Source organism: Mustela nigripes, chromosome 2 (genome assembly GCF_022355385.1).
Source record: "Mustela nigripes isolate SB6536 chromosome 2, MUSNIG.SB6536, whole genome shotgun sequence".
Classification (NCBI taxonomy): Eukaryota; Metazoa; Chordata; class Mammalia; order Carnivora; family Mustelidae; genus Mustela; species Mustela nigripes.
This window is the reverse complement of record NC_081558.1, coordinates 78940229-78958600: the sequence shown is the minus strand read 5'-3', so window position 1 is coordinate 78958600 and position 18372 is coordinate 78940229. Positions and strand designations below refer to the sequence as shown.

Genomic DNA, 18372 nt, shown 5'->3' with positions numbered 1-18372 from the left:
GTTTGTTTTGTGAGATTAAGAGTCACTTATGGTTTGTCTCCCTCCCAATCCCATCTTGTTTCACTGATTCTTCTCCTACCCACTTAAGCCCCCATGTTGCATCACCTGTACCCCTGGGGATAAAAATATATGTTTATAAAAAATAAAAAATTATATAAAAAAAAAAAGAGCTGGAGATACCCACTACTTCTTGTAGATTAAACATGTTTACACAAATGGATAAACTCTACCAATCCCTATGGACACTTGGAACATACTTTTTCAGTTTTTAGTTATCTCGGTAGGTGGTTTTTTCCCTTTTCTTTTTTTTTTCTCACCCAACAGGAAGTTAAGTGTTAGAAGGTAGAACTATTCTTTACAAACCCATCTTCTGTAGTATCTTCCCTTAGGGAGCTAATACTCTAATTGGTGAGACATGCATATATTCATAAGAAAAAGTGTATTTGGGGAAGAAAGGTTTTTTGGGGAAGAAAGGGATTTTTGTTATCTAATACGGCAAACAGATAAATATCAAGAGATTAAACTGATGGTTCCAGACTGTTTTACTGAAGGGTCCCTTAATTATAACCCAGAATTTCCTGAACAGCATGATCTTTTAGAGCCAAGAAGGCACAGTCATACTTAGGGTAACCCAGAATTCATAGATTGTAGTCTCCTCCTTCATTGTCTCTTCCTTCCTCCACCATTTCCCTCTCCTCTGATCTTAATCAAAGTCTGAGGTCATGATGGTGATATTTCCTGGACTTATAAAATAGCGTGGTGGTACAGTGAATCTTTTGGGCCATCTGTGCATAGCAATAATTATAAATAAAGAATAAGTATTATAAGTAAATTATAATAATTTACAAGTAATTAAAAGTATACAAATAATAAATAATAATATTATATAATATTAATTACACCCCCATTTTCATAAAGGGAATAAATAACAGTTCAACATATACTGAAGGCATTCTAGCATTCCTGCAAATGCCTGATACATTGTTCTCTTTGAAAAGTATTTTTTGCAACTTTCAGTCTCTCATGATCATAGGAAACACAATTATGCAAATATTGCCTCTCCTTTTTATAAGAAATCAATTTTAAAACAAAGGTAGATGAAACTTTTAGCAACATGTATTTTAAGTAGAAAATTAGCAAGCATAGCATCCCCTTTCCAATTACTTTTCAACTCAAATCAATGGAATTTCAAACAACTGCTTTTTTTTCAATCAAGAGGAAATCTGAAGCATTTAATAAATGTTATAAATTATAATACATTACTATGAGAAAAACTTATTGACTTATTATTAAATATCCTATACAATCTACCACTCTGCAACAATTAACTAGATTTAACCATTAAATAAAGAAAAAAAAATGCATTCAATCCTGAACTTGAAGTGATCTCAGCAACTCAGCTGGTCTAAGTGAACTTTAGTAAACCTAGACAGAGCTTTCTCATCCTACACCTTTCTTTGCAGTGACGGGGGGAAGCTTGACCTCAGAGGGAATGCTTTTTGTTTTATCTTGTCCTGTTAATACATTAATTTTAAGTTCAATTACCAGCTGTCAGTTAAAAAAATCTTAGTTAAATAACCATTATGACACAGGGATAGCTTTACTTCTTCCACTTGACTTTGACTTATCCTGTGTATAGTCAGTAACATGAGGACCCTTTCCTTAGGAAGAATGATGGTAGTCCCCCTTAATATAAATTTAAAGCACTATACACCAGCACTCTAAAGACTGAGTCCTGAAGGGGAAGTGATGGACAGCGATTAGATGATAAATCACCAGTGAAAGCCATGAGAACCTGTCAGTAGTCAGTGTTCTGCAAATGGGAAGAGGTGGGGAAAAAAGGATTCATATTTCAGTGGTCACCCGAATGGTATCACAGGATTTTGAAATACAAAGAGACAAATAATTGCTTCTTGATGCCCAACAAGACTACTACAGGTTTCAAGGGAAGAGAATTTTTGTCATTAAGACTATTTTATTCAGTAAGCATTTATTAAGCACCTACTAAATGCCAGTCATAGAGCCATAGGGGAAACTATACCTGTTGGCTTGCTGGGTGAAATTTCACGGAAGAGTAGTAGTATCAGCTTGAAGAGTATCAAGCTAGTATATCATTCAGACAACCCAAACAGGGCATAAATAAGTCAAAGCAAGGCAGATTATTCAGGTCTCTTTCACTGATGAGACTCGGAGCCCCAGTTTTCAAAGCTAATCAAAAAGGGGCTTTAGTGGAAGGATAGTGAGACATCCTCAAATTCTGAGGACGAAATGCAGAGCCAGGTTTGCCAGGGCGCCCACAGGGTCTCCATCTTTCAACTCTGCTTTTCCCTGTTTCCATCCTTCTTCCCAGCAACAGATCTCTTTTCCATAAATATGACCAATTTCAACACGGCTCCTACCAGCTCTGATGAGGTTACCAGAGTACGCCCACTGCTCACCCAGTCATCCCTAATCACAGAGACCAGCAGAACCTTGGTGTCAAAATATGAATTAACTGTGGGCGCCTGGACGACTCAAGTCAGTTATTAAGCGTTTGCCTTTGGCTCACGTCATGATCCTGGGGTCCTGGGATCAAGTCCCGGATTGGGCCCCTTGCTCAGAGGGGGGTCTGCTTCTCCCTCTGCCGGCCATTCTCCCTACTTGTGCTCTTCCTCTCTCTCATTCTGTCAAATAAATAAATAATATCTTAAAAAACAAAAATAAAAACAAGCTTGCTGTAATGACATGCTTAAAAAAAAAAAAACCAACAAACCCAACACATGAATTGTGCTCTTCCCATAGTGCTGCCCAACATGCTTTTGAGTTTAGTCAAATGAGTGTTCATATTCTTTTTGCAGCTCTCTCTGGTTTAAAGTATTAAGGGCATGTCTAACATACCACAATTAAAATCCTGTAATAAAAATATGTGTAGGCTAAAAAGACTTGGAGAAAAAGACACTAAAATTCTATTTGGGAGATGGAATCATAAATTATTTTTTCTAATGCCTGTTCTCCAAATGTTTTGTAATATGATCACTTTAATAATGAAAATTTTATTGTATATTTAAAAATTATTTTTAATATTTGTAAATGTCTGAAATGTGTCTAATGCTGACAAGTGATTAATTAAATCTGTATTTTGGTGATGGAAATAGCAATTTTATTTATTTTTGGAAAGTCTTTTCTCTTTTGATGTAAAAAATATAAAAGATATATCTTTTCCTATATGTAATTATGAATGTTTTGGTGACCTGGAGAATTTAAGGAAAATCTGATTAATACTATTACAATCTAATTTCAGGGACCACCAAAAAGACAAGGGTATAACCTAACAACTATTTTAAAAATACCTGCATATATGAAATAACCAGCATAAATGCATATAAACACTAGTCATGGGTCAAAATGCTGTTGCAAAGTTCTTTAAAAACTGTCCATTGGTTGAACACAATTTAGCCTTAAATAGGAAGGAAATTCTGACACATGGTACAAAATGAATGAAACTTTAAGAGATGATGCTACCTTAAATAAGTCAGTCACAAAAAGAGAAATACTGTGTGATTCTATTTATGCAAGGTACTTAGAGTAGTTTATTTTATTTTATTTTATTTTAAAGATTTTATTTATTTATTTATTTGAGAGAGAGATCACAAGTAGGCAGAGAGGCAGGCAGAGAGAGAGGGGGAAGCAGGCTCCCTGCTGAGCAGAGAGCCTGATGCGGGTCTCGATCCCAGGACCCTGAGATCATGATCTGAGCCGAAGGCAGAGACTTAATCCACTGAGCCGCCCAGATACCCCTATTTATGTGAGGTACTTAGAGTAGTTTAATTCATAGCGGCACAGAGTAGGATGTTGGCTGCCAGGGGCTGGCAAGAGGGGAGATGGGGAGTTACTGTTTTATGGGTACAGTATTCCAATTTTGTGAGATGAAAAGTTCTGGAGAAGGATGGCAGTTATGGTTGCATAATATAAATGCACTTAATACCATTGAACTGTACACTTAAAAATGGTTGAGACAGCAAAAAAGGCTCCATTAAAACAAATGGTATTGCTTAATTCTGAGAAAGACAACACTGCCAAAAGAGGTAAAACAAAATGAAATTTACACTGTGGGTAGTATTAATGACCACCTGGGATAACTATATAAATAATTTTCTGGAGACAAATGCTATCAATTAGGAAAGCTAAAATACACAGATAAGCAGGTCTTTCCCTGGTCTGTTTTGTCAGATGCAGAAGCAGCCTTACTGTACAGGTCCTGAGTAAAATAGACTTGGTTACACTCCGTTGTGCCAGGGCCACAACCTGGAAGTTCATTTCCTGAACCAAGACACACCCTGTTAAGCAGCTGTCATAAGATTACAAAACCTATAAAAAAGAAAAATCTTGGTCCTTGAAAGATTGCAACAATTTCACATTGTTTGATTAAATATATATTACAATGGTCAAGAGCTAGCAAGTCTTCAGTACAAAATCTAATATCTCTGGGTCCTTTCAGAGAAGAAAAGTTCTGCAGCTGGCTTTCAGAAGGAAGGAGAATGCAAGCTAGCAGATGACAGTGGAGGACCATGTGCCACCAGTTAAAAATAAATGACAGAGGAGCCCACACAAAGACAGGCCAAGGAGCTACGAATTTAGAGAATGGCAAACAAATCAGCCCAAATGAGGTCAAGGACAAAGGTAAGGCAGAAGGAAGACAAAGCAGGCATGGCCTGAGTTTGAAGGTCAAGGCAGTTCTGTAGTTGATTGGACAGGAGTCATAGGAAGGCACATGGCTGGCTAGAGAAGCAACAAGCAGTGGCTTCAAAGCCAGTCAATAAGCAAAAAAAGGACAAGAGGAGACCAAACGTACTTTAGAAATGATGAGTTCAGATTCCTGAATACAAGCTACCCACAGACATGTTTTAGTAGAAACATGGTGAACACTGATACCAATATAATGAGTTTTCTTTGCTTTAAACCTGATCCCAACTGTTTTCATAGGTTCATACATGCATGACTCATTTCTGAGATCGGGGCAGGCCACTCTCACATGAATATTCAGTATATCCTATCACTGCCACACCATCCATCCCCCAGGAACGCGCAATGGGTGATCGATAGAAATGAGCTTTCTTTTTTTTTTTTTTTAAAGATTTTATTTATTTATTTGACAGAGAGAGATCACAAGTAGGCAGAGAGGCAGGCAATGAGAGAGAGAGAGGAGGAAGCAGGCTCCCTGCCGAGCAGAGAGCCTGATGCGGGACTCGATCCCAGGACCCTGAGATCATGACCTGAGCTGAAGGCAGCGGCTTAACCCACTGAGCCACCCAGGTGCCCCAGAAATGAGCTTTCTGACAGTACCCAGTAACCCACGTTGGAGAACACCACCCGAGAAATGATAGCAGTTCTATATTTTAGCCCAGCGGGGAAAGTAACTCAATTTTTCTCCCTGCTTATTAATAGACGAACATTTAGTCTAACAGCTATAATTTGCAGTGGAATTTTTTACATTCTCTCCTGAAAACAGAGTCAGGTTAATGGTTTTCTGAATGTTGCTGTCCACAAATTCTGTGACTATTCACATTTGTTTTAGAGATATTAAGTATAGATTTTTCAAAATGAGCTAGCCATTTTAAGAAATACAAGATATTGGTCAGTCAATTGTGTATAATTATATAACATATATGTGAGGATATCTCACATACATCTTAAGTCAAAGGAGGAGGCACATACCACTGAGAATTTTTACATAAACACTAGTTTTGGTGATAACTATAATACAGGGAAAAGAGAGGATTAAGTTTGGACAAATAGGAGGAAGTTTAGAAAAGACACTAACTTGGCTTTTTGGTTCTTAGTTGGACTAATTGCTTTGATTTAAAACTAATAATTAAAGAGGTAAAAATAAGACGCTCTAAGCCCTCAAATGGACATAATAAGAATGACCGAGCAAAGAAAGGAAGGGAGGAGAGGGCAGGGAGAGAAGAAGGAAAGCGGGAGGAGAATTAGCGAGCCACGTAGTTACCTCGGAAGAAAAGAAGGAAGGAGGGGAGGGGGTAAGGAAGGACACTGGACCTCCTCAAAGTATCACAACTTAGTTACTTTCTATTCTTACTTAGACCATGAAAAATGTTGTTTAGTTCTTTAAGAAATAAGTTCCATGGGTATCCTGCCCAACTGCACCCCAGGCACCACGCATAATTTACTCATAGTTCGAAAGTCTTTGCATTCATTCTTGAGAAATAAAGGGATAGTCAAAAAGCGATTCCTGCAGAGGGACAGGCAACTAGACAGCAAGATCTACATCAGACCCCGTATTCACAGATTGCAGCCCTCAAAAAAGTTGATTTGTCCCAACATTTATTCTGCCTCTAAACTTTTAGTTATAAGTTTCAGCCTGAAAATTACCTTCTTACAAGAAGTTACTTTATCACATTTTTTGTAAGATCCAATTTTTCTGAAGCATGCGTCACTCTTACTCTTTAAAGTGTACCACGTGATGTACCTTGGAGGATTTTCAGTCTCAATTCATGACAGGCTTGCACTTATTTTTCCTAAAAACTCGAAGATGGGTTTCTGTGTTATATAATTATGAACTTTATCCTTTTGTACAAATTAAACCGGGCATACTAAAGTAGTAGTTAAATGAAAAACTGGGTTAAAAAAACAAAATGAAACAAAACAAAAACAACTGACCAGTCTACAGCAGGCTCAGCTTTTTTGAGAGCGAGATTAAGGTGCATGCAGGCAACTGGTATGAAGGTCACCAAACCAAATGTTGCAATCTTAAAGTGCCATTGACATGGAGGTGGCGTTCAGCAGCAGCCTCGGAATAATTCATGTGACTCTCTTTACTCATAGCTTCACCCCAAATCATTCATAAATGTTCATTATGATGGGATGCCACATTTGCAGTAAAACGTTTTCAAACTTAGGAAGATTTTTTTCTTTAAATTCAGATAAAAATACTTATAGAACTTTTTAAAATTTGGCTCCCCATACCCAGCTTCCGTTAGAGGAAAAGTGACCTGCCCGCTCAAAATTCCCTGACCGGTTTCTTCATGACAGATAGGAGCTTTGACAAATCTGTCCTTTAATTACTCATTATCTACCTGCTGACAATGTCTGAATCACCAGATCATTTCAGTGGGAAATGTTCGGTTGGTTTTTCATGGGAAAGAGCTGAGAGCCACAAGCCACCACATGGAGCACATGGACCTTCAGCTTCTTATGTCAAAATCAGAAGGAACCATTCCTTGCCCCAGGACCTACCTCCATTCCTCTTCAGTCTGCTCCTGACCTGATGTTTTCATGCTGACAATAACAGCTCCTTGCAAAGCAAATAGCTACCCACGCTGAAAGGAAAAATGCTCATCTTCTCAGTCCATAGTGCAAGCGCGAAACAACCTTGAGAGTCGTCTAGGTAGTGAACTAGGCCCTGCAGCCGATAAGCACAAAGCTGACCTTTAAACCCCAGCCTTTAATAGAGCATTGGTTTATTCCACTTTGTGTTTGCTCAACAATTCCAGGGTCACAAGGGTCTGCGTTTACCGAGGTGGGGCGAAACCGGGAACCTTGCTCCAACTCCCACAGTGCAACTGATAGCAGGAGGTTGGGGGTTGGGCTAGTAAAAGCCTCAGCCCCCAATCCTCAATGTACCCAGGATTATAGGCTGTTGGAACACATTCTTTAGCCTCTAGAGACCATCGGAGTATACACATTTGCTGACTGGCTCTTGGCTACCAACTTTAGAAGAAGTAAGAAAGACTCTTGGAGGCCCAGGAGAGGAAGCTTTTTTCCTTTGTTTGTCGTGGTGCCATAGTGAGGGCTAGAGCTAAAGACAAGAGGAGACAACAGTAATACTTGTTCTATCTTTATTAAACATACAATATTTCATTCGTCATGGATTTTTTACATTGTTTTTGATTTTCAAGATATGGTATTGGGGCGCCTGGGTGGCTTAGTGGATTAAGTCTCTGCCTTCGGCTCAGATCATGATCTCAGGGTCCTGGGATGGAGACCCGCATCAGGCTCTCTGCTCAGCAGGGAGCCTGCCTCCCCCTCTCTCTCTGCCTGCCTCTCTGCCTACTTGTGATCTCTGTCAAATAAATAAATAAAATGTTTTTTAAAAAAGAGATATGGTATTAAAATATTTATCTTGGTTACTTCATTTTTTGGTGTCCAAATGAGTGAGGTCTTGCTCACCTCACCTTAGTGCTGGCCCTGCCCTGCCACCGACCTCACTGTTTCCATCTTATGTCTGAACCCACAAATGGAAGGTCTAGGCAGCGTGGTCGAGATGCTCACAGTTGATGTAAGAAGGGGAGAAGAGACCAAAGCAGACAAGAAAAACATCTACCACATTCCAAGTGCTATGCCAGGCATTTATCTGCATTTTTTCTGGTCATCACCTATGAGGAAGACATAAACTTCCACCCAAGGAAGCTAAGGTTTTGAGAAACATGCTTCCTTCCACTTTCCTTCACTCAAGAAATGGCCCCACAGGTTATTTGGTGATCAAGGCAGAAACCTGAGAGTTGTCCATGATTCTTCAGCTCAAATCAACTGCACCAACTGCCTGCCAACACTTCTAACTTTCCATGGCCAACTTGTAAATGGGGGAGTAAAATTCAAAAGATGGTCTATTTGATGACACTCTCCATATGTATTGTCATATTTGCCACCTCTCCAAGGAAAGTCAGAGTCACTGAATGTTTTGATATCCAATGGCCAGTCCAGGACAAGTCTGGTTCACTTCCAAGTGCTGACTGTTTTTGAATAGGAGAAATGTTCCCACCACACATTAAGGCATTCACTATTTGACAAATACACTTATGAGGCATATAGAGCATTATTAACTCACTTGATTTTCATAACAACTCTCTGAGATGATTCCTGTTATTATTTCTATTTTACTACTAAGGAAATAGAAAAGCTAATTGCCAATTTGCTCATTGTCATATAGTTTGTGAGAGCGGGGAATTCATATTCTAACCTAATCGCTCTGGCTTTAGAACACACACTCTTAACCATGACACCATATCTTCAAAATAATCTGAAATGCATTCAACCTTATTGGTTTTCCACTGCCCCATCTTTGTCCAAGTTACCATCACAGCCTGTTCCAACAGGGCCAAAAAACCTCCTAAGTGGTCATCTTGGTTCTATTTCTACTTCAGTTCCACACATCAATCTTTATGAAGCAGCCAACAAGATCTTTTAAAGTTTACATCAGAACATGTCATTTCCTCTGCTAAAATCCTCAAAATGATTCGACTACTTTCTGAGTAAAATACAAACTTCTTAATGTGGTCTACAGCCTCTTATGTGAACTAGCTTCTGCCCTCTTCTGAGATTGTGTTCCCTATCATCTTCTATCTCACTTACTACCTATCTACCCTACTGACCTTCTTCGTCCCCTTCCTTGCAAACTCTTTCCTGCCTCATGGCCTTTGCACATGCTGTTGCTTCTGTTTGCAATGCTCTCCTCCTTCCCTGACTAGCTATATCCAATCCTCCATATGTGTCAGGGTACTCCCCTGACTTGTTAGTCTAAAATAGATTTTCCTATTATTCTCTCTTCGCATCTCTTCCTTATCTTCATAGAAAAAATTTGTAACTTTACATTTATTTGTATTTTTACTTGATTTTTGTCTGTAAGCTCCATATGAGGCATAATCAAGGTCAGTTTTATCCACCATCTTAGTCCCAGAACCTAACCCAGGGCCTGAAGTTGACAGCAAAGTTATTTGCTGAATGAATGAGTTAACCCTGGGATAGCTCTTATAAAGACGTCAATGAATTAACTGAAGAGGGCACATAAATAATTAATATCATCGACTTTAGTAAAAGAGATCCTTAAAAAGAAAGAAAACATGTATACATGTACATTTACATGTATGTGTATTACACTCCTTTGTTTCCAACATGTAAAGAAAAATTATTCAATCTTTGAAAAATACATAGAAGATAAGAACCAAAAATCTCTAAGGAATGATTTTTCAAAGATCTTACAGTATATCTAGCTTTCTTTTTTTAAATTCTTGTGTTATCATCATGACTATCAATCCCAATAGAATGAGAATAAAACTCTCAACTGATCTTATTTAATCATGGCATATACTGGTGTTCCATAGCCATCTATCAATGATAAGCTATGGGAAATTTCAGTCACATATCTTTGATAACTTATTTCTCTTCATAACTTAGAGATTGATTTTCTCACTGGTGCAAAATCTCTCAGCAGGAACTGGCTAATTTTACACTGTACATGATTTTATATGGTCCCATTATGTCATGATGTTTTAGAAATATAGATTCTACGTGTCTCTGTATAATAGATAATTATTTGGATTGAGATCAAGGTACCTATTCTTTAGGATACCAAAACTCCTAAAAAAGTAAATGAATACATTCAAGAACAGAACAGAATATCCCAATATTCCGTTGGGTTATATGGGAGAAAAATTGCAAATCATTTACCTGATAAGGCACTTGTATCTAGACTATATAAACAATTCAGTAATATAAGACAACACAATTTAAAACAGGCAAAGGATCTGAGAGGACATTTCTCCAAAAAAGATACAAAAATAATCAATAAACAAACGTGCAAAAATGCTTGACATCCTTGGCCATAAGAGAAATGGAACTCCAAATCCCAGGAAAATACCACTTTATACCTACTAAGATAGTAATAATCCCAAAAGTGGAAAATATTAATTGCTGTTGAGGATGTGGAAAAATTGAAACACTTACATCCTGTTGACAGGAATGTAAAATGCTGCAGCACATTGGAAAACAGTCTGGCAGTTCTTCAAAAGGTTAAAAATAAACTTACCATATGACCCAGCAATTTTACTCCTAGGTATGCATACACCTAAGAGAGAGGAAACCACACGTCTACACAAAAACTTGCCCATAACTGTTCAATGCAGCGTTATGCATAATAGCCAAAAGGTGCAACAACCCCAAAGTTACTCAGCTCATGAATGGAAAATGAAATATGATATATCCATGTAGTGGACTATTACTCAGCAATAAAAAGAAACACCGATACATGCTACATCATAGCTAAACCTTGAAAATGTTAAGTGAACAATATCTAGTCAGAAAAGACGATTATTATATGACTCCATTTATACAAAATTTATACAAAATTTCCTGAACAGGCAAATTCATAGACAAAGTAAAGTTGTAGTTGCTTAGGGTTGGTGGGTTGAGATGAGGAGTGGTGAGAACCAAGTTTCCTTTGGGGGTGGTACAAATGACCTAAAGTTAGTGGTGATCACTGCACAACAGTGTGACCATATTTAAAAAAAAAAACAAACAAACACTGAATGGTACACATGGTACACATACTTTAAATGAGTGAGTTGGATAGTATATGAATTATATCTCAATAAGGTTGTTATGAAAAATAATGGAATATGCTTTTTACAACACTGTAAAACTAGACCTATGTTTGGCTTTTACATTGGTGTGTACTGCTTCTCCAAAGAGTATCTACATTCATTTGCTTTCAAGCAAAGAAGATGAGTTTTAGATGAGATTTTTCCAAAAAGAACTTATGATCTCCTTCACTTACAATCCCTAGTCTTTTATCTCCAACACTGTTTAGAGGTAGACTTAAAATCTTTGGGCCAGATTTATAGGTTTTTGGAGTGTGACAAGATGTAAAAGATGATGATTTTAGAGTAAGGAAACTAGGAGCCCAAAAGAATAAACATCTTTCCCAGGATTATAGAAGTAATGACAAGGAGAATCAGAGCTTTCCAGACTGAAGCTTGATTTTTACTTTTCAGTAGCACTATATGAAAGGTAGAGTAGTGCATAGCATTTTCCAAAATTGCACCAGCAATTGCACCCAAAGTTCTACACAACTAAGTCTCATGTGTGGAAAAGGAATCCCATTCAATGTATGAAAAGAGCAAGGATGAAGTCCACACAGTGATTGCTTCCTTTTGATCCATTTCTTCAATTAACGTTAACCAAGTGCTTGTCTATGTGCTAGGCACTGTGGGAATAAAGACTTGCCATTGTTCTTAAAGACAGCAGAGACTGGGAAGTTTAGATTCGAGTCTCTTTCTTCGGCATTGAACACTTGCAGTGGTCACCTCCATCACTCAGTTCCTAAGTAGGTTTGGAAGGCATTGCAAATGGATATTCAGTTTGATTTTGAATCCTGCCTTCAATCTTCCCAGCAAAACCTTTCTTTTCCTACCTTCTCTTCTTTATCAAACACTTGCCTCTGATAGCCTGAGAGATCTCACCCTATCTGGGGGCTTTGATGATCCCATGTATTCTGTTAGCATCAGTGAGAAATATGAATTCAAAACGTGATTTGGTTTCTTAGTGTTGCTGAGGGTTGAGGAGACAACACAACTTCAGTTAAATCATTACTTATGACTCAATTCAAAACATTATGCTTTAAAAAATAATCAGACTAATCTGTTGAGATAGGAATTTTGACCCTGAAAGTTAATTTTTCACTTCTGTATTCCTTTGCTACCTCCCTTTCCCAATTTTCCTCTATGTCAGAAAGTCTAAACTGCCTAGGAAAATTCTGGCTTCCTTCCAAGGGGGATATTTTATTAACAGGCAGAGAGGAGAGAACTGTATTATAAGATTTGGTAAAATAAAGGATTGATTTCTACTACTCCATTTCTTCTGGCTGATGAGGAGAAATGGATGTGCCAGACCCAGTGCTGGTGTAAGTGGGATGGAGAATGTGATGATGCTGTTTTGACATTACTATTATTGCTTTACTCTCGGAAACACATTTTTAAAGCATTCTATCAACCGCTTCACTGAATTTCTCTGCAAACTATTATCTTCTCGCGTCAGTCAGTAAGAAAGAAAGCATACAGTCTTTAGATTCTCAGAGAAAGGAATTTAAAAATAAGTTGAAAGTCTTCATACAGCTTATAGGAATGCATTCCTTTACTCTGCGTTGGTTGTCACTGGATAGAAACTGTGTCAAAAGGAAACCAGGTTCCTCTCCATTTTATGAAACTGTGAATTCGAGTTTTGTACTTAATAGTGACTAATGTGTATAAACCATCTTCCTCTCATTCAGTGACCAGCTTGTATGCTCTCCAGCTTATTAATAATTCTCCTTCAGAGTCTTTACTCATTTGGCCTAGATAGAGCACTGCCTAGCCTCCAGAGAGAGCAAGGGGGCAAAGGTGGAGAATTGTGAAATCACTTAATTCCTGATTTGTCATTCTAGAAATAATTTTGGGGGAAAGAGAATAAAACTGGGGTAAAGTGTGGAGCATGGGGTTTTTAAGTGTCATAGATTCACAAATCTCACCTAATTGTGTTACTGCTTAGACTTTATGGGACTATGAGATATTTGAAAGAAATGTAGCAAGGGAAGGAAATCTCATTAGGAAGGAACCCAAGACACTTTACAAACCTATACTTTTCTACACTAGCAGGTCAGATTTCCCAGTGAGGATATCTGCCTTTAGAGAAAGATTAGGCACTTTTGGGAGCTCAATGGGAGCCCATCAGGGTCATAATGGTGCAATTACCCAGTCATTGCTCCATTGATTTCCACCAGAGCTTCTCAGACAGTGACGAGTCACCTGGACATCTTGTTCAGTGCAGATTCTAGCCCTGCAGCTCTGAGGTAGAGCCTGAGACTCTGCATTGCTAATAAGCTGCTCTGGGGCTGGCCTAGGACTCAAGGTTCTGAAAAAAAGGTAACAAGGTAAAAGAAAAAAAAAAAAAAAAACTTTTGGGCTAAAGGACAGTAGCCATGGTGGGCTGATAATATTTGCCAGACAAATTAATTTCAGAATCATCTTTTGTTCCTAAAAGACGAAGCAGCTTAATTTGGTTGACTGCTCTACTTTCAAGCTCTCTTCAGGCATGCTTCACAGAGCTCAAGATCCCATTACTTCTACAGAAGACTAAAATTATGCTCTGTCATTTATATTCAATTGCCTTTGGATATGAAGAAAAAAGTAGCTTTCTCCTCCCCAATTGCAATATCATTGCCTCTCAGTGAGTTAAGCACTTTCAACTCTTTCAGACCACTCAGTAGGATACTAGTTCATTCACTGACTGCTAATAATTTAGCCTATTACTTCCAATTTCCTCCATCAGACTGTTTATAAATGGTAAAATCGACTGAGTCAAGGCACCCTCCCCTTCCCCCACAGTGCAGTAAATGCCGTATCAGTAGCCTATAAGAATGGATGTTCCTCTGTGAATACCTAACACTAAACCCTGGGAGAATTAGATTCCTACTGTCCAAAAAGAAAGCCCAAATTCCAAACCAGTAAGAGTGACATAATAAGAAAGAAGACATTAGACAGAGCTTCAGATGTCCACTCCACATGGGCTGGCCTTTAGTTCTCAAATATGTTGCACATTATAAATATCCTAAAAGAAAAAGAATCAAGGTATCCAGTTTTTATGAAGTGTTTGTCATGTAAATATTAATTGAGAATGTATTTATTTGTTTTTGGGGGGCACGATACCATATTTTTACTTTCAAAATACAGTTTGGTAAACAGCAGAAGCATTAAATTTTAGCCATTCATTTGTTTTTGATGTAGTGCTCCATGATTCATTAGTTTCATGTAACACCTGGTGTTCATCACAACACACAACACACGCCCTCCTTAATATCCATCACCCAAATAATACATTATATGTTAATTAAAAAATAATTCACAAAATAAAAATTTTAAGTTAAATAAAAAAATTTTAGCCATTCCATTCTAAGAAATCATTTCCAACCACATAAATCACCCGTGCTTAATGTCTTACCCACTGCCCCATTACTTGCTCTGACTTCCCTTAAAAAGAATGTTTTTGTTTGTCTTTAAGGAGATTCCTTTTAGCACATTTTCCTAATGGGATTTTAGAGTATATTATCTGGTGAACTCTGTCATTCTAATAGCAAAATAGAAAGGTGAAAAGAACAGCCTTATCTACCTGTAATTTATCTTTCTAAATTTAAGCAGAAATTTTTTCTTGTTCTATACCACCTAAGTTAAATAAATTGACTGACATAAATTATAAAGCTAACATCTTTGGAAGCATCATAGAGTTTAGAGATGATCAGAAAAAAAATGCACTAAAAAACAATTTATTCTCAATTATATCCATTAACAATGGGGGCATAGAAAATGGTCAGCCCACTGTGTGGGTTTTATATGTTCACAATTTTTTTGCATCAGATTTCTTTTTATATTCCCAACATGTTGTACAGACTAATATTTATATGTTTTTCTTTTGTTCCTTTAACCTAACCTCTTCTAAACAGGAAGGACATGAAACTTTCAGTTTGTATTTCATTAAATAAGTGTTGAGTATCTAGAGAGTTAGTCACTGGGCTGTGAGAGCATGTTTGTGGACTTATTCTGTGGTTAGGATTCAGTGTTAGTATTCACATTTTTAGGGATCCCCTCCAGAGCTGGCTGGTCCCAGAAACAAATGACGAACAGGTAAAATGTGTAGCAAGTGCTTCTGCCCTCTCTGCTTCCATTTACTAATACTCTATTTCCGTAAAAAGGTCAGAATTTTAGTTGATAAATATTTCACGAGTTCTTCTTACAGGGTTGTTTGTTTTGTTGCAAATGATTTCAGATGACTGAACAATTGTGAAGACCCAAAGGATATTGTTCAAGTTCTCTCTCTACAGATTGTGATGTCTGAAATTTGATGGAAAGTTATGCATTTATTTTCAAATACACCATTTTCTAGGCAAGGAGTATAGATTTCCAATGGTTCCACAATTCCCAAAAGGTTAAGAACTACCATGCATAAAAGAATTTAAATGAACGAGAAAAAAAATCCATCAGAATCACTTTGGAGAGGTTAGCCCAGTTTTGAGTTTTGGAGTGAGGCAGTTCTGATTTCAAGTCTGAATTATGCCACTCACTAACTGTGCCACCTCAGGCAGGTTACTCAACCTCTCTGAGCTACAATTCTTTTTTCTCTAGTGTGGGGATAACACTAGAGCCTACCTTCTTGAACTGTTGTGAAGATCAAGTATAGTGTCTGCAAAGAGCTTGGCACAATGTTGGCATGCTGTATCCTCTCAATAAATAGTAGCTGCTTCTATTTTTACTATTATTATTTATTTACTTGCATTATGAAAGATGATGGGATGGCAGAAGCTTTATCTACCAAGTAATAAGGCAGATTACTCTAACACTTCTTGCAGATGGCTAATAAAACAGTGGTGTGGCAAATTAGCTTAATGATTAAGTCATCTTTAACCAAGTCAGAGATAAACACATTTGTTCTCTAAAGTTATATGATTTTATTTACTTTAACTATAGCATTTCTAATCTAGTGACATGATATAACTGAGTTTTAAAGATTCACTAAAAAGTTTTCCAAGAATTTTCTAAATTATAGAACGACTGTGATTTCTGGACTCAAGAGTTCTCATACAGCATGCAAAATATTCAAGGATTTTGTATTCAGCTATGTTCAAAACAACATCTTTTTTTTGTTGTTGTTGAAAAATTGGAGCTTTTCTTAAACAGATGTTAATGGAACTTAAAATATGGTACATCTAGAGTATAAGGAATAATGTTTAGTGACATGGAATAATGTTCATCATACATTAAGGAAAAACAGGCAGTGCACAAAATTGTGTGAAGTCTCATCCCATTTTTGTACAACAGTGACACAGAAAAATGCCCGGAAGGAAATACACCAACATTTTGATGGTGGGTGGCAAGATGATGGATGAGTTTCTACACTGAACATTTTTTGCTTTTGTAAATAAAATAATAATAAAAAATATTAAAAGTGAATGGCTAAAGATTAAAAACTCATCAGCTGTGTGATATCCCAGAAAAGGTCTGAGATGACCTGCACTTGGGTTCAAGGCCAAGACATGGGTATACTGAAACGATAACCTCACACAAGTTACTTCCCCATTTTGTGTTAAATATTACTCTCTGGAATTGAGAAGGCTTGAATAAATGATCTCTATGTTCCTTTCCAGTTTGACATTCTAGAATTCCAGAAGTATGGCCACACGTGGCAGAAAAGCTCTTCTGGTTTTTCAAGCTAGCCTACAAACGATGAGTGGTGCCGTAGGAATAACACTGGAATGAGGGCCCTTTATTTTCAAAATTTCCCGTGTTGTGGATTTTTTTTTAAACAATAAGGATGTTATTCCTTTGATAATTAACAAGAATAGAAGGAAAAAATCATTTGAAATGGGTAAGGGGCTCAGTTATACACATGGGCTCACAAAAAAACTGAACCATCTGTATATAATTTACCTTTAAAAGGGACTCACATTTTATTTGACCTAAACAAATCAGTAAAAAGAAAAAAAAAATCCCAGAATTGATGGCTGTGAATCTGGAATAAACGACTCAAGTCAAATAGAACAGACTCTTGTTCTGAGAAGTCGATGGTTTTCTTAAGGAAATTCTTAGATGGAACTATCACTCACAGCATTCTGGGAGCAAGGTATTGCTAACATCGTCGTGCTCTGGACCAAACTATTAAATATCAGGAAAATACCTATGTGATTAAAATTGTTTTACATGATAAGTAGCAAGGAAATCAGATTACTTGAAGCCTAAAAATCCAAACAGAACAAAACGTGTTTTAAACTGCTACCTTTTGGCCCTGTGTCTAAAATGAATGTCCTGAAACCCACTTTCTATGAGCCATGAAAAAGAGAGAGGGAAGAAAATTCTTTGGTCCTTCCCAGATTCTTCCCCTGGAACTGGCAGGTTCTACAGCTGCCAATGAGAAGTTTCCTCGAGGTGCTTTTTAAAAAGCATTGAAAGGCGGCAAGCAGTGACCCAGAAGCCTGGGAAAAATACCCAGTTTCTCAGGCTACCAGCCCCACCCCCTTCTGGGCAAGGCACCCAGAGGAGCTAGTACCCAAAACTGATCTGCTTCTATGCATGAGCAAGAGCAATTTTCCACCCACACCGTGTAACCCTGCTCCTGTCCCTACTGTAGGGTTACACAATTTGGCTTCTCTCCTGGACGGAGGGGAGACTCATCCCACAGTTATCTCTTTGGGCCCTGCTATTGACAAAGAGATTGGTTTGGCCTGATTAGTAAGAACACGGGGCTGTTTTCTGTAAGCAAGGGCCAGTTAAGAAGGGAGGAAGAAGTATCTGAAACCTTAACAGAATGTTAAACGGATTAAGATTTCTACATAACTTTGTGGGTAGAAAAAGTATTTGAAGAAGGGGTGAAAGAGCTCGCTTTACACCATCTCATTTTTAAACTTAATAATAATCCTTAAAGACCCTGCTGATATTAAATTTTAAAAGGCATGGGTAATTATGATACAGCTACATGAAACAAGTTTAAAATTCAATCTGCTTGGGCAATTTTCAGTGTGAATAAAAATTGGTTCAAAAGTATATTTGATTTCAGCCTAGAAAATCTCATGGGGGACAA

General features: G+C 37.6%; 1 protein-coding gene across 10 annotated transcripts in view; it reads right to left on the bottom strand.

Annotated features, from left to right (window-relative positions):
• Window positions 1-18372, bottom strand: part of THRB (thyroid hormone receptor beta) — a 398126-nt gene that overhangs the window by 353744 nt on the left and 26010 nt on the right. For 3 of the 10 annotated variants that reach the window (XM_059390841.1, XM_059390846.1, XM_059390843.1), the window contains exon 1: window positions 7234-7395. The exons of the other annotated variants lie outside the window; for them this stretch is intronic. The gene's annotated coding sequence lies outside the window, so the exon portion shown is untranslated. Of the gene's footprint in view, window positions 1-7233; window positions 7396-18372 lie in introns of those variants that run through there. 10 annotated transcript variants of the gene reach the window in all.